General features: G+C 42.2%; 1 protein-coding gene across 1 annotated transcript in view; it reads left to right on the plus strand.

The window, feature by feature from the left end:
- The first annotated feature begins 1,185 nt into the window (after positions 1 to 1,185).
- ELK3 (ETS transcription factor ELK3) overlaps positions 1,186 to 17,363 on the plus strand; it is a 40,477-nt gene continuing 24,299 nt past the window's right edge. Inside the window, exon 1 of the mRNA XM_049792180.1 lies at positions 1,186 to 1,602. The gene's annotated coding sequence lies outside the window, so the exon portion shown is untranslated. The remainder of the gene's footprint in view (positions 1,603 to 17,363) is intronic.

Here is a 17,363-nt window from a genome sequence, read left to right on the forward strand (position 1 = left end):
AGTTTGGATCTGAGGTCTACAGCTTGACGGTCAAAACCTAATCGGCAAACTACCACTGCTCTGTCCCTGAGGTATGATGTGGAGCTGGAAGACCCAGCTCCGCTTCAACGACCCAGGCGCCCCTCAACTTTTAAGTTGCCGTTCCCCTCAACTGAGGACGCTGCACCATTTCTGTCCTTTGCCATCTAACGCCAGGTCCATCTCGGGAAGGCAAACCAGCGCACCCAGCGATCTATCACTCCCCACTGACCCCTCAGCCTCCAACCGACCCCTCAAACTCCACTGACCCCTCAACCTCCAACCGACCCCTCAAACTCCACCAAGCACTCAACCTCCACCAAGCCCTCAACCTCCCCTCAACCTCCAACCAACCTCTCAACCTCCACCGACCCCTCAACCTCCAACTGACCCCTCAACCTCCAACTGACCCCTCAACCTCCACCAACCCCTCAACCTCAACCAACCCCTCAACCTCCACCAACCCCTCAACCTCCAACTGACACCTCAACCTCCAACTGACACCTCAACCTCCAACTGACACCTCAACCTCCAGCATCCCTCAACCTCCAACTGACCCATCAACCTCCAACCGACCCCTCAACCTCCAACCGACCCCTCAACCTCCACCGACCCCTCAACCTCAACCAACCCCTCAACCTCCACCAACCCCTCAACCTCCAACCGACCCCTCAACCTCCACCAACCCCTCAACCTCCACCAACCCCTCAACCTCCAACCGATCCCTCAACCTCCACCATCCCTCAACCTCCACCATTCCTCAACCTCCACCATCCCTCAACCTCCAACCGACCCCTCAACCTCCAACCGACCCCTCAACCTCCACCAACCCCTCAACCTCCACCGACCCCTCAACCTCCACCGACCCAAATCGGAGACAACCCAACGCTCGGCCGACCGTCGACCAGACGAGGCCGGCTGCCTCTTCACCCCAAGGCCCCCCCTCTCCCCTCCCGTCCTGAGGCGTCCCTCTGTAAAACGCTTCCTCAGCGCCTCACGACTGTCACCCCCGAGGAAAACAAACAAACAAACAAACAACCCAAACCCCAACGGGGTGCGTGTTTTTCCCCGAGCCACCTCAGAGCCCGGCGGCAGCGGTGGGCCAAGCGCTGGGTTGGCGGGAAGCTCCTCCCCAGGGGTGTAGCACAGGAAGAGGTGGAGGTCGGGGGAGCTCCCTGCGAGCCGGCGGAGTTACCGTTAACCCGTTTTACTACGTGTGTGTCTTATATTACAGCCATGCTGCACATCAGTGGCCAGAGAGAGGGGAGAGGGGAGGAAAAGCCTGTTTACACAGACTGCAAACCGCCTGGGGAATAATGCAGGAAAGGAAGTGAGCCGGCTCTCTGTCTGACTGCTCTGACTTCCTGCTCGCTCTCTCTCTCTCTCACACACACACACACACACACCCCGGCCGAAAAAAAAAAAAAAAAAAAAGAAAGAGGGGAGAAAAAAAAAAAAATATCAGGATCTCGTTACAAGAGCAACAGAGCGTTCGCAGAAGACTGTCAGCATGGAGAACCGGGGGATTTTACTCAGCTCCCTCTAAACTACCAGGAGAGAGCGGAAAAGTCCCTCAGGCTCTGGGTAGGTACAAGTGCTGTTCGCGCCCGCCCCGGCTCCTGCGAAGTTTTGGGGGGTTTCGGGAGGGGGGCCGGCGGTTGCTGCTGGGGTTGGCGTGTGTGTGTCGTGTCCCCCACACCCCTCACTGGTGGGGCAGCGGGGGGCAAACGGCGGGCTGGAGGTGAGGAGCGCCGGGGGGTGGGGGGGACACGGACACGACGACTCGGAGCCCCACACGGGGCCGGGGGTCCTGCCCCGGGGTCGGGCCCGGCCAGCGCGGCGGTAATGAGGGTAGGGGGGCGGCGGGTGGAGGGCAAAGGGGGGCTGTGTGTGTGGTGGGGGGGGGGCTGTGGGGGGAGGTTGTGTGTGTCCCGCCGCCTCAGGGGCCCCCGGGGGGGGGGGGGGGGAGCCCGCCGCCGCCACCCCCGGGAGCTGCGGGTGTAGGTGAGGGGACGGAGCGTGTGAGGAGAGGCGGAGGGGGGGACACACGCACAACACACGGTGCGTGACAGGGCGCAGAGGGTCGGGGGGAGCCCTGGGACCCCCCTCAATACCGGTCGTATCCCGGTGTGTGTGTGTGTCCCTTCCCCCGGCGGTGTCCGGCTGCCGGGGCCGCCCCGTACCAGCAGCATCACGATAACGGCGTTTGGGGCGGCGGGGGCCGCCCGGTCGCCTGTCACGACGGGGGGGGGGGGGGGGGGGGGCGAGGGGTCCCCGGCGCTGCTGCGAGGCCGAGAGGGGCCGGGTTTTTTGGGTGTTTTTTTTTTTGGTGTGTGTGGGGGAAGGCTCCTGCAGAAACTGCAGAAGGGGCTTTAAAAAAAGAGGAAAAAAAAAAAAAAAAAGTGTCGGGAGAGTTTCTGGCTTGTCTGGAAACAGCAAGACTAATTGCCATGCGCTTCCGGTTTGAAACTGGCAGCAGACAACATCTTGAAAATGAGTCACTGCAGCTCACAAAGAAACTCTGTGGTTTTCTCCCTCAGGTTTATATATTTGCTCCTTTTTACAGTTTCCTTTGTAGTCATCTGCCTTCTCCCCGGCCCTCCCCCTCCCCGCTTTTCTTAGCCACCCCCTGCCCCAAGACCCCTTGGCCGACGTGGATAGTTTCCACGACCAACCGAAAAAAACACTAAAAATGTTTGTAAGGGAAGGGGAAAAAAAAAAAAGGAGAGAGAGGGAGAGAGAGAAAGGGAGAGAAAGTGGAGAGTTGTTTTTGGATCTGGCTTTGCTGAAGGTTAGAGGGACTCTGATGCTGCAGGGGGAAAAAGTTCCCTGAATTTTCCACTGGCTGCAGGAAGAGAGCCCATTTAGTCATGGCTAAGTAATGTCTGCACACACACCAACTAATCTCATTAGGAGTTTCCGTTCCCTAACACAGGAGGGTTTTGTGAAGCCCTGTCAGCCTTTCTAACATTGCAGTTGAAAGGGAGGCAAGTTACATCTTTATTTACTTAGGGGTGTAGTGCTAAGACAAGTTTATACAATGCAGCATCTTTCTGGTCATGAGGACTCCAACTTCAGAAGTCAACGGTTTCATTTAATTTCAAGCAGAAAGTCATGGCTCATCTCCTATTTTCCTCATACAGGCTTTTCGATTATTTCAGATTAAATGTAATTTATGCATAAATAGTTTTGTAGGGTGAGGTACAGAAATGGGGTACACAGAAGGCTGTGTTATGATAAGCACGTTCTGTGCATCTTTGACAACTGTATGTAATTGCGTGGTTAAAAGAGTCTTGTACCAAGATACTGAGGTGATGGGCATGTTTGAAAAGTATATTCACTCACATAATGCTTACGTATCTAAATCTTCGAGTGATTTTGTACATAGCACTTTGGACTTAGTGGTTTGTGTAATTATTTCGTGATGATTTATTTTCATAGCAGTCATGAAAGAAGTCTGTGTTCAGAATTAGAAAGACTTTTGCCATGCCCCACTGATGGTTAATTTAAATTAGAAATTAACAACTTTTTGCAAAAAAAAATGTTTGGGGCAAACAAAGAAAATGGAGTCTTGCTTGCAAGTGGGTTTTAACTTAAGGAAATGTCAAAAAATGTGAATAAAATTGCATGTAATAGGAAATAGCAGCTAATTACTTGAACTGTCATGTGATAGCATTAAAGTAGCAAATATTGTGCAAAAAAGTAGTACTTGGATGGAGGACTAATTGCAGTGTACCACGTGTTTACCTTTGAGAATCTTCAGTGTTTCCTGTACTTCCTATGTCCAAGCTGCACAGAAAAGTTCTTCATTAACATCACTTTACAGAGGACTTTTATCAATGGATTAGTGACACGATCTCCAGACACAGATGCCTCTTGATTTCCTAGTTGGGCACAGAAGAATTTTTAGAATAGTATGTAAAATAGAAAATGCCCAATCTCTGTTTCAATCAAATGCAGTCATCAGGTAGTCGGAGCTATTTTCGGTTTTGGAATTTTCTTTCTTTTGTAAAATTCTAAATTTGAGAGAGAGAGGTGCATTACTGTGCATAACGTTAAAAAAATCTGTTGATTATGTTATGGAAGAGTTAGTGTGGTGTACAACACCAAAACTCTTACTGAAGTGCATTCCCTAGCTCTTACTATCTCTCTTTGAAATATGGACATTAAATTGGCTGCTTACTGCATTAAATATTGCTGGATTTTCAGTGTGCCATCTACTGAATCAGTGTAGATGAAGCACACACATTCATACATACAGATATATATAAATATGTAGTCTATCTACACTATATACGTTTCATGTGTTGTATTCACTCAGTGTAAGTAAAAACATCTTGATGTCCTCGTAGAAAAACAGATGTAGTAGTAGTGTACTGGTTGTGTGTTCTATATGGTAGAAAGAGTGAATGAGAAGTAATCCACAGATGTGTTAAAAATACAACAGTTCTGTTTGGAACAGAAAAAAAAACCCAAATATCAAATAGTGCATGATGGTTTCCACTCAAATAATGAAAATGCCTGTAACTGAGATTTTATGCTTTACGTGTTTTAATTTACAAAACATGAAAGTGTGTGAGAAGAATATATACTGTCTGCTAAGGGCTGAGATATTATCATAATTGCTTATATCTCGATTTTCCAAATCACCTCCATCAGTTGTTCCTAAAAAGAAAAAAAACACAGGCTTATATCTTTTTGGTATCACCAACTCCACCTAGACACAGCAGCTGAAATAAGCAACATGGTCTCAGGGGAAAAAACTCAGCTACAGCCTTCCTTGTAACTGTGTTTATAAACCACTGTGCACATGGATGCTTTTATATGTGGAAACAAAAATCATCTATTTTGTTTTATTCATTACCAGTTCTCACTGCTTACTGATTCACAGTGGTTCTTTGCTCCTATTACTTAATATTATTTCATTAAACTTAAATTATGAAAACAAAACAGGTATCTCACTCCAAAGACCGAAGTATTCCCCTTTGCTGTGCGTGAAGTCCAAGCATGTAAATTTACCTTCTCATTGTAATGCCCTTCTTGGGATGAAGGCATTCTTATGATAGAGGTATTCTTGAGGGAAGGTGTTATGGCTCAAGTGACTTAACTATAACTGAAGCTGAAATCTACCTTAGTTTAAAAACCTGTTCTGGAGGACTTAGCACAGAATGAAAGTCATTTTGCAGGTTCACCAGGGTGCACGGAGCTTGTTGCTTGCTCTGAGGATCATAGGTTTACACATAGGAAGGTAGGTGTACATGACAGGGACATGGAGGTCCATCAGCTGTATGGAAAACACAAACGTTAGCCTTGGGAATGCAACCACATGACAACACGTTGCTTCAGAAGAAACAAATAGATGCCAAAATAAACAGACATTTGGCTACTACAGATAAGGGAGAGTGGGATAAGGCTGGGAGAACCAACACACAGAGTTACTTGTGATGCATGTATTTATAAAAATTTATTTTAGCGAGTGTGTTTTGGTGACCTCATATAAAATTTGTATGCTCATGTAGTTACCGTTACCTCTGCGAGTGGTTCTCTGTCAAGTACTAAATAATCCAAGATAGCAAAGAACCGGTAAATTAGCTAGTACTTCCCACAAAGATATGGCAGGTTGGACTCTTTTGTGCAATTCAGACTATTTATCAGTCCACGGTTTTCTTCTGGTGGTGGCGGCTCGGACGTGCAGCATGCCTGGATGCTGCTGCTTGAATCCGTCTTAGAGCTGTGACGCTGATTATAGGACACGTGTTAGCCTGGGCCAGTTTCAAAGAGTACTGTTGGTTTTGAGCTGCTGTGTGTCTTTCGTGACCGCACCCAATGGTTCATGCAACAGGCTGTCACTTAGGGGCCTTTGAAAATCATATTGTGCTGTGTATCCCTGGATTGATTCACCATGGCTTTCTCCTTGGTGTTTCCCACAATAGGGAATCTCACAGTCTTGAATCATTAGACAGATGTTTACTTCATCTGTGGCTTGTTAAATGAATCAGCTAATATTCTGGAGGCTGTTGAGAGCTCTTGAAAGACTGAATATGCCTGTTGTCATGTTGAAGTATTTTGTTGAATAATGAATGATTAAAGAATTAGTCACGATTTTGAGGAGAATGTCAAGGTGTAGGCACAGGAAGTCCAGCTCGCTGCACTGCAAAATACAAAGCTGCATGCATGTATGGAAACAAAGCAGATGAAGCACGAAGTACCTCTTATCTGTGCACTTCACAAAAAGAAAATGCATCTTCATCCTTAAAACTTTCTTTAACCCATTGTGGTTATATAGGCCAGTAATTGTATCAGAATTCGAATTGTTAAGGGTTTGCTGTGAAGAGTGGATTTTCATTCAAAGCTCTTCGAAGGAAGCTTGCTGCATTTCTAAAAGCAAAACCTGAAGAAAATACCTGCCATAAGCATTGAGATGAAAGTACCGCTACGGCACTACCTGCCAGATAATTCAATGCCAATTAATAACTGTATAGTCATTCTGCATTTTTAATTTTGTATGAATACTGCAGTAGTTTTTTGCAGTACCAAAAAGTACCCTGGAATTGTTGATCTGCTTAATCAGTGTAATTCATGGTCAGTATCTCACAGCGTACTGAATAACTAAGTATTTAAGTAATTATTTTAAAGTTATATTACAGTTAAGAACATCGGAGGCAAAATTTTGCCATGTCCTAAGCAGATACAACTCAGCTGAGAATTATACTTTTTTACTCATATGGCGATGGCGTTACAGTTACCAACAACTGTGTCTGATTTTGGCCTGCTTGCTCAAGTAGCATTGCCTGACTATCTAGAGCAGTGGGGTTTGTCCTTTTTGTGTCTGTGGATCCATAATTATTTTTGAGCAGTTGTGCAGATGCCTATGTTGCAGTTGAGCCTACTGTAGTAGTACTGGGGTAATTTTGCCTCTCCTTCAGGAGGAATCCATTGACCCCTGCATGCATGGAGCACATGTTGAAAACTGCTCACCTAGCTGACGACACCTACGAACTTTTAAGATAAGTATCAATCAACCATGTAAAGAAAGGCTTCTAAAGATGATACAATGTGCTCTGTCTACATCTGAGCGGTTAGATACAGCTGAGGGTCTTCAGGAGAAGAATTTCTGTCGGAAGCCAGAAACTTAGTTGTGTTGATCTTTTAAAGCACTTAGGGATGTATTTGTTTTTGAGTGTGTCAGCACTTCTGTTAATGCACTGAGACTCATGTTGCAAACATTTGAACACTAGCATAGGCCTTGAATGTAACTAAGGCATTGGAGTGGCTCTTGTGCTCTGTCCAAGTGTCCTCCTCGTCTTCCATAGCTTTGCGCTAAATTTTGCAGTGTCAGGATGTACTGAGTGTGTGAAGGACACTGCCCACTCCACGGCTTTCCCCAGACCCACTTCAGGGAGTCATTTCAGTCACGTCTGTGTCTCTGCTTGCCAACGGGCTACTCAGTATTTGAAGATTCAGAATATAGCTTGGATAACTTTTGCAAATACCGATTACTACCTGTTAATGTATTTTGGCTGTCTTGCAAACAACCATGTCTTGGTTTCTTCAGCTTTAAAGTATACATTTTTTTTATCTTGTGGATCCTAACTTGAAGATTGTTTGAGGTACGAGGAGAGGAAAACTTGTATCTTACATGTTGTCTTCTAGTTTTAGCTGTTGGTGAATTATGGAATGAGTCATTTGGTTGTCATTTTTATGATTCTTATCAATCATTTAAAATTGGTAAAACCTTTCTAAGCACTAACCTCAGCAGTAAGTCCTGTTCATATAATTTTACAAGATGGGTCTTTCTCTGAAATTATTAGTGAACAAAGAAGTTTGTGTAAAATACGCTTTTGCAGTTGTACAAAAAAAGAGTAGACTTTGATTATATACTTCATCTAAAGAATCTAAATGTTTTTAATCAAATGTCCTCCTATAAGTTTCCCATTCTCATTTTGCAAAACAGCTGACAGTTATCTGGAAAACAGATTTCTATTATGCATCCATTTGCCTCTAATGTGGTGACAGCACCTCTTTACTGTATCAGTATATTTCTTCATCTTTCCTTTTTTTTTTTTCTTTTATATTAAGAAAATTGATCAGATGTATTTCAGTTTAAGCTTTTTGGGAAGGATGCTAATGAGTCTTATTGTTTTGAAATGTTTATAGTGTGGTAATGTTGAGTGGCCTCTGTTCTATCAAGTCACAATACAGCAAAAACAAAAAGTTTATAGACTCAAGTACCACTATTATCTCTTCCCAGCAATTAACAGTAATTCATGAGAAGAAACAATATCTAAAAAGCATTTAGAAAGTAAGAACAAATTCCTATTGCAGCTCTGTTAGTGAAATCTGGAGAAAGTTGACTACCTTCAGAGACTTTCTTCCATGCTATACTAATATAGCTGAGATGGGAATGTGGGTTTAGATTCTAGATATAGACCTCTGTGAAGTCTGGTGACTCAGAGCAGACTCAGAGCAACTGGCGTGTGTGGTTAGTTTAGCAAACTGCGAGCGTGGAATAGGGCTGGTATAGAAACTATGACTGCAGCACTCCTTCAGTGCTGCTGCTTCAGTACTGAAGCTCTGCAATGCAAATGCTTCCAAAACACAGCAGCATCAAAGCTGGATTGACTCCCTGGGAGTAGGGTACAATAAAAGTGACTGTGCAGTCTCATCCAAGTTGAGGAGAGGGGATAGAGTCTTTACATTTTATTTAAACGTGGAATCTTACCCAGGATTCAGCGTACAAATCAGAAGAGTGGCTGTTATATATCCTGAGCAGCAGAGACACTAACAAACCAGTTGGTGTATTGATGTCACCTCTAAGCATAGGCAATCTAAGCACTTTGTATACAGCAAAGTTTGCTGTCATCATTGAAATAGTGTCCCATTTGTCTCTCCTTCATAGTTCACAGCAGCCATGAGAATTTAAGTACCCAGGACACAGACAGTACAGGAGAGTAACAACCAGATCTTCTGGTGGCTGAAATCTCGTGTATTTTATGATGCATTCTGTTGGGTATTCCAGTGTTTAATGATCGATGTTAGGGGAAATGTGTAGGTGTGACCTTCAGGTTCTTGTTGGTGTAGTAGACAAGTGAATAATGTCAGGAGATAAGAATCTTTTAATTGGGTTTCAGTTTAGTTTAGTGCATGATAAACATGCATAGCAGAACTTTGATTAGCATGGAGAAAGAAGGAGAACAGCAGATTTTTGAGATTTTGACATGTAAGAGTGATTCTTAATTTAGGTGTTTACTCTGAGACCGTTGCACACAGAAATAACAGCATTTAAAGTGAGAAATGTGGACCTTGACTAGTGCTGTGACTCGCTGCTCATTTTTTATGACTAAGGAACTTAGACCCTGGCTTGTGCTCCAAGAACTATTGCAATAGCGCTAACATTTTGGGAAGAAATTGTCCAGGTACAACATCTCTATATGTATGTAGGTTACCATCTGCTGAATTGTGGTACACTGTTTTCAGTATAATGCGATGACTGAGTCCCCTTGCAACGTGAGAGTATACAGGTAACCCTATGTGTTATTTAATAGTTTAATGGCTCATTTTGCTAATCCAGCAAATTCTGAAAATTCAGTGCGTATAGGAAGGCGAGCTCTGACTGCCAGTGTAAGCTGCAGTGATCTTGCTGTGCTTCAGGTCTTGCGGAAATTGCCAGCCACCTCGGTTTGCCTGAACAGAACTCCCAGGACTGCGTTTCCTGTCCTTTTGGCCAGGTTCCTCTCTGCTCACAGTATTAAAAAGACCTGCTTGTTTATCTGAGTTTCTAGTCTAGGAAAAGTTAGTCGAGAGGGGAAGGTTAGCTTAAAAATTGGAATACAAAATGTATTAAAAGCGACATTTGAGATAGTTGATAGTATTAATACACCATTTAAAATATTAGAGCCACTAGCATAAGTTACAGAGCATTCGGTCTGCTGCCACAAAATTGGAAATTTTAATACTTCAGTTTAAGAAGGAGGTACAGATAAGGAAAAAGCATTTACATTTGGGAGTAATCATGGCTTGATACATCAAGTAAACTTTCAGAATAGCCACTGTTCCTGGAGGCTGTATCCTCTGCCCTCTTTAGCTATTTATTTTTTTTTATTTTTTTTTGGTGCGTATTTTCTCTGAATTTATCAAAGGGAGTATCAGAAATTTTATATAGGACAGTCAAATAATCCTGATCTGTGTCCTACTGATGCTGACAAAAATGTAAAAGAAAGTCATATGGGAAAAATAAACATATAGGGCTGGCTTTGAAAGCAGAAGTCCCTCGGATTGCAGTGTAGCGTATTGCCAGCATGCCACAGATGTGCACCACATGAGCAGACAGAAAGCAGTGTGAGGAGTCTGCATTCATTTTACGTCTGTCCCAAGGTGAACGGTTGGAGCCATTATGGATTTATGTAGTTTTGTTTACAGCTAGCTTTAGAAATAGTTGAGCAGGTTATTTTTTTAAGCCTTTCACAGGGAGGCAACTAGCCATATTCCCTCCTGCTTAGGGCTTTTACTCCAGTTGGATTAAACCTGTTTCTTGAACTACATCCTTATGGAGAATCTGAAAGCACTTGTGTTTTAGAGGCGGTGTCATCACACCTCTGCTTGGCAGGCGACCAGTCCTTTGTTGTATTAATTTGGAGGTTGCAGAACTTTCTTCCTTTGGACATCTGCCTCAGCCTTTCTTTGACTTAGTTAAAATAATTAAAAACTGCAAACATTGTATTACCAAATGTACCTACTGGAAGCATTACTGGACATGTGTGTGAATGCTTTCTTTTCTGCAGTGGAACTTGATGTTATCCTATAATATTTTGCTAGATCTTGCTGCTGTCTCTTTTGTGTTGCTCTTAACCACAAGAGTCTGTTTATTTTTTTTAAATGTGCTGGGCCAGAACAGTGCATATTCATGCTTAAGAAAGAAACCTTGTAAATTATTACTGTAAATAATCTTTTACATTAGAATATGAAGAGGAGACTATTACACAGGAGTGGCAGAGTAGGCATACATACCTCATGTGACTCATGTTAAGTACATCGGCCAGCAAAACCCTCTGTGTTTTTCTGGCACATCCTTAAACCAGTCTGGGTTTGTGTGGCAATATTACTGTAGTTTTGCAGCAAATTGGAACTTGTGTGCTTGGGCACTCTGTAACTTTTTCTAGTGTTTCCACTGGGTGGTGCTGCAGGAATTCCTATTTCTTTTTTTTTTTTTTCACTTGAATCTGCATTTCCCAGAAAGACGCCTCTAAAATATAATAGGAGGAAGTCCTGATTTAGAAAGTTTTTGCAGTTTCAACACAATGGAAGAACTCGGAGGATGCTCTGGCAGGAAATGTCCTGGTTGCTGGATGTGGAAAAATTACCAGCATTCTGTATCATACACATAGTTCCCTAAAGTGCCCTGGGTATGGATTGCACCATTAGTTTGATTTATTACCTTTAACAGAGAAAGTTCTGCATCAAGTTAAAACAGGTACATTTACACACTTAGTTGCAAGCTTATTTTTTCAAGGCCAATTAAATTAGCAGTAAGATCTCCTTTGATGAGTATTTGAAAACTTTCTGAGTAAACAAATCGATATTTGTTTTTCTTCCTTTCTGGAAGAATCACTAACTTTTCACCAACCACATCCTATTTATCACCCTTGAAGCATCTCTGTTGAGAAATAAAGTGTGAGGACTGACTCAGACTTTTGCCTTGTTCTTTCAAATGTTTCTGAGCAAACATTTGGGCAGATTTGGCAGTTGTCTTTTAACCTCTCATGATATACTCGTTGTACAGATGAATTTTCAGTGGAGTATGTTACGGCTGACTGATTTTTTTATTACTCTGGAAAAGTTTCTTTTCTGGATGAGCAGCACCCTTTTCCTTCTGTAATCAAATGCAAAACAAGTGTGCTTCAATTTTTTATAGAAACTAAAATGTAAAAGAGAAAAATTGGCCTAAGGGATTTGTAAGCTGTTCAACTTTCCATACAGACATTTGCTCTAGAATTATGTTAAAAATATATAGCTGAAACAGCTAGAGACTGCCTTATTCCATATTTTTCTCGAAATACACTCTTTGATATTTGTCATTATGGAATGGAATTGTTTTGGTAGTTTCCAGCAAAAGTTTTTTAAAACTCAGATAACTTTTTATTTTATAAATATTAAAATACTTTAGAAATGAGTATGGTTTAGCCAAATCTCAAATTTTAGTCTTGAGAAATGGTGGTTAAAAAAAACAATGACAAAACAGTCATGTTCTTTAACATGTTATTGCAGCAGTCATCTCAAGGGTTAAAATGAACCTGAGACACTTAGAAAAATAAAACCAGAGCTGCTATTACAAACTGGGACAGATGTAGGAGGCCAGGTTTCCTGTGGCCCATTTTCCAGTTTCCTGGCTGCAACCTGCAGAAATAAAGGAAGCCGAATGCTAACGTGAATGAGAAGCTAACAATGCCCCACGTCACGCTGCTCAGAGAAACGTGCTGTGGGCCAGAATTAGGATACAAAAGCAGTAAATGGATGTACAAAAAATATACACACGTTTTCCAGAGTAGTCGAAAGGGGAAAAAAAAAAAAAAAAAAAAAAAAAGGCATCTGTTACAGAGAAACGCTGTGTGCTTGCAAAAGCACACACTTGCCTGTAAGGGAAATGTAAGTGGAGGTGTGTGCCTGCTGTGGTGGGGTATACAAAAAGGAGCTGAATCTTTTGCAGCTGCTTTGGCTGGAGAAGGAATCAGCAGTTTCTTCATACACTAAGGGAAATGAATTTCCCTGCCCTGACTCTGCCTCTTAATCCTTTTCATGTACGTGTCTGATCACCATCTCTCTATGACTACCTACAGTGCATAATGTTGGCTAACGTGGCTTTTATGTCTTCCTGATTTAATTGATCTCCAGCTGTTTTTTTCAGCCTCTGGGCTCCCCAGCCAGTCTATCCCACTCAGCTGTCCCTCCTCTGCCCCAAGTCCCACGACCTGGTTTATAGCTGAGTCCCAGATGTTCCTCTGCAGATCCTCTAAAGCAACAAAGCGCTCGTTTTGATCCTCATGCCTGGAGGGATTCCTGGTTTTAGCCTTCAGAACTTGTTCATGTTGATTGTACAGGATCAGCAGTATATCTCTTTATTTTAGAAAGGCTGTGGGGAAGCTAACATAGAATGGGGAGAAAGAATCCAGGTAGGAAACCTGGAGTATGTGGGAGAATGGAAGACTGGAACACGGCTGTAACATGGTTGTATGGAAGCTAAGGACCTCTGCAGAGGTCCTGAATGCTGCAGAGCTGCTTTCCAGCTTTCTGCCTTTTTCTTCCAGCTTTTCCTATGCAAGAGTCCTGCAAAACTTAGTGCCCCAAAGAGTATCCTACTTATCTCACAGTTCATGCCATAAATCTTTCTGATACTGAGCTTTTTATTTAGCTGGCTTTGTCTCTGAGCCTCCTGGTTTTCTACTGCCTGGGTTTAAGATGGCTTGCTTATTTGTTTTGTTTTGTCCAGCAAGTTAATGACTTTTTTTTTTTTTTTTTTTTTTTACCTTAATGCCACTTTACTGACATTTTGTCATACAGAATTTTGTATGTATGGTCTTGGTCAGAAAAAATGGTAATGCAGCTCGTCAGCACGTGTATTCATGCATCTTAACCCTTTCTAGTGTAACTTGCATAATGTTTTCATAATGCTTGCTCATGTTGGTAGAAGTCAGTCTCCACACACTAAGGGGAGAGGCAGTGTTTGGCATTTGAGCCCCTCACCTAAGTGAGGAATTTGGGCACGCCCTTTACAGGAAAATCATCTCTTAGATGGGATGCTTTGTCCTGTGGATGTCTCTGTCCTTTTCTATTATTCTCTTCAGGGAGGCTTATGGTGTTGACTTTGCTGTTGCTCCAAATTTAGGCATTTCCGTTAGTCCCTGAATTTGGTTGAAATGAATAAGGGCAGTATTATCAGCACAGATATTCTGAGTTACCTCCTTCCCAAATCAGTCCTGAACTTAAAATTTGATATGTGGAGATCACATTGTATCACACTGATTGTGCAGTTGGTAGGCTTTGTATGGGGGGGCACACATCTGAAAGAATGTAAATTGGTAATGCAGAGGGTGTTAGTGTGGTTACCTGTCACAGCTGCCTGAGGAATGGACTTTAAGAAAACTCGGTCCTGAAATATCCTTTTGCTGTCTAATGCAGCATTTCCAAGTATAATTCCTTCTAGCTATGCCAGTGATTATTTGCATCAGCAGTAGTGGAACTGATCACAAAGTAAAATTACTAGGCTATTTAGGTCAGGCCAACCTGGCAAACTTTGTTTCATGGCTTAGAAAATATCTTTGACTGTCAAATGCATTGTATAAATATTTAAAATATGGTAAGATGGCAAACCCCCATGTATTAATAGATGAAAAAAATAATTGACTCTTTTGTCTATATGAATTTTGATTAGGCTTTCCATGACACAGAATATATTTCTTACATAAGTTGCCTGTTTCATTCTGTACCATAAATGGATGTCACTATCTAAATAAGTGATTTTTAAAAAACTATTTTTCTTCTATTCCATGTAATTCAGTATGTGGTTCCATGTATTATTTATTGCCTAGCATTCAAATCCTGTACTGAGCACAGAAGTAACAGGAATATTTATTATTACTATTTAATATTAATAAAGACTTGAATGAAATGTAAAATACATGCCCTGTAGGAAGTGACCATATCCTAACACCCGTTTCTGTCAAATTAAGGCAAGATGCTGAATTCCCTTTGAGTCAGTAAAAATTCAAAAGAATTAGAAAACACATAAATGAAATACAGTGTTTTCTGAAGATTTCTGACTCCTCCCAGTCATAATATAATAACTTTTAATAGTGCTAGCACATTTGTGGTTAAATGACATGTCTTGTAATACATCTGTCGTGATTCTTTTGCTCCACCACTCAAATGAGAGACCAGTTAAGGCTTAGTACACTGTGTGGCCACGTTGTCCTCCCAAGAGGATAGTTAATACTTTGTGGAATCCTAAAATGGTGCCCATAGAGAAAGGCAGGTTAATACTTCTGTTGACTGGATTGGAAATGAAATATTTTGCATCAGTTTAAAAATCCTGTCACTGCAGGATCTTGGATTTCCCCTGCAAATCACATTTTAGAGAATGGAAATGAGGTGCAAAGATTAATACCAGTTTACCAAATTAAAGGTATTTAAGATTTTACATCACCATATATGCTGAGTGCAAAGCTTCTGTTAAAGGTAGTTACAGCTGTGAATATTCAATGCAACTCAGACCTGAACGCCTCAAGTTGGGTGCTTAGAAAAAAAAGGACCATACAATTAATGATAAGTTGAAAATGTAATTTGCATGATTTCCCTCATGTAGGAATCATATAGATACAGTTGTTACAGAAGCAGTATGGGAAGCTTTACACAGAAGCTCTGTGGCAGATGAACATGGAGTACAATGCAGCACTGGGCTGTTATAATCTCATTTCTGTATGAGCAGACTTTGGTCCTATCCAGTAGGAGATTTATGCACGTACCAATTAACCACATCGATGCTGAATTCTGAGGTGCAGGGGTCCTTTCTAAAGCCTGTTCAGAGCTGCACACTTGGAGAGATGATGGTAAGGTAAGCAGGGTGGCGAGGAGCTGCCTAAATCTAATCCCACCACAGCCAGCTGCCCTGGGTCCAGCACCTGAAGTGTCCCCCAGAGATTATGTGAGTATCTCAGCTGGTTGAAGAACTGATCACCAAGAACTGAACCACTTTGGAAAAGGTGGCAGTAACCTTTTCTATAATAACCTGATGGAAGTCACCTCTCCTTAGTCACTGGGACAGATAGTGTGGAGTGGGTGCTCCTGTAGGATGTCCTCACCCACGTCCATGCATTTTACGTTACGCCTGTGGCTGAGTCACCGTGAGGCCCACACTCAGTAGATAAAGTGGAATCCAAATAATTTTACAAACAACAAGCATCAGAAAACTGGTTCATAATGGAAAGCGTAGTGCAACTTTAGCTGTAGGTTACCCTCTGAGTGGTCTTGGGCAGAGGTGAATGGGGATGGAGGAGATGGCAGCAAAATGCGTGTCACTGTGAGTTCAGTTCCACCTAAACTCTGAAGACGCATGACTGCTGATGATCTGAAGGAAGATATAATTTAAGGTCTGGATAAGAGAATTGCACCTCTGAGGTATTGTACTGTTTTGGCAAGTGGCATGGTGGTGGAGTTTGGTTTAGTGCTTCTATAACTCTCTTCCGTCTTTAATTTCCTCAGCTGAAGTTCTACTGACAGGTCTTTGTAGCATGGGACACCTGTAGACATTTTAATACAATTTTGAAGAAAGAAATTTATAAGTTACTTCTAATTTACAGAGCAAAAAAGGTTCTGTTTGTGATTTCTTGTTCAGAAGAGTTGTAAGATACAAGCTGAAATCATGCAGAGTATTGCTGTATAGTATGTGATGTACAGAAACTAAGATTATTTTAAAGTAGTATGGCTGTCTATACCTACACATGTTTAGTGAAGTTACAAAATTTATAAATATTAATTGAAAAGTATGTATATATGATGCCAGATTAATAGGGATGCTCTATTAGTTATGATGTTACAGATAAATATTAAAGACGTTCATACTTGCACAGATGCTGTAGTTTAAAGGAACTTCTAAAGACTAAAGCGAGTATATAACTTTCAGGTGTATTTAATTCTAGCTATACATTTTTTTCTTGCCTTACGCTATGTGGAAAAGGATTTGAGTAAAGTGATAAAGAAATGCAGTGAAGCAAATGCAAACCTTTGAAAGTGCCAAATCATCTGTCCATATAGGCAGTTCGGTTTCAAGGATACCTGGCAGTCCTGGGAGCCTCTGCCATCTCTTGAAGGTGCTCTGTAGTTACTGTGTTACACAGCTGGGTGTCAGGGATAGGTGTTTTTGTCCTTGTCATTCAGACTGGGTTCTCAGTTAATTAGAGAAATGAGGCTTTTGCAGGGGGAAGAAAACCGTCCTTAATTCTGCAAACCCTTGTTTGGCCAGTGTACTTAGAAATTACTTGGACCAAAATAGAGCTCCAAATACTGTTTTTCTGTAAAACTATCGACACCATCCTCTGGTATCTTTAACTTGTGCTTTTAAGCTAGTGAAGCTTATGCAACCCGATTTCCCTAGTGCTGGAGCAGGCTTGGAGAGGCAGATCTCCTGCCGCTCCGGGTGGCAGATAGCTGGAGGTCTTGTGCCCTCTCGTGGTCACTGCACCAAGGGAGACGTCAGGCGGTAAGCCTGGCATGTTCTGGCCATGCAATAATCTATTGGGATGCAAACAGTAATATATTAGGAGGCAAAATGAGCAAGGAAGTTAAAAATCATGAGC

The sequence above is a fragment of the Accipiter gentilis genome, chromosome 34, assembly GCF_929443795.1.
Source record: "Accipiter gentilis chromosome 34, bAccGen1.1, whole genome shotgun sequence".
Taxonomy (NCBI): Eukaryota; Metazoa; Chordata; class Aves; order Accipitriformes; family Accipitridae; genus Astur; species Astur gentilis.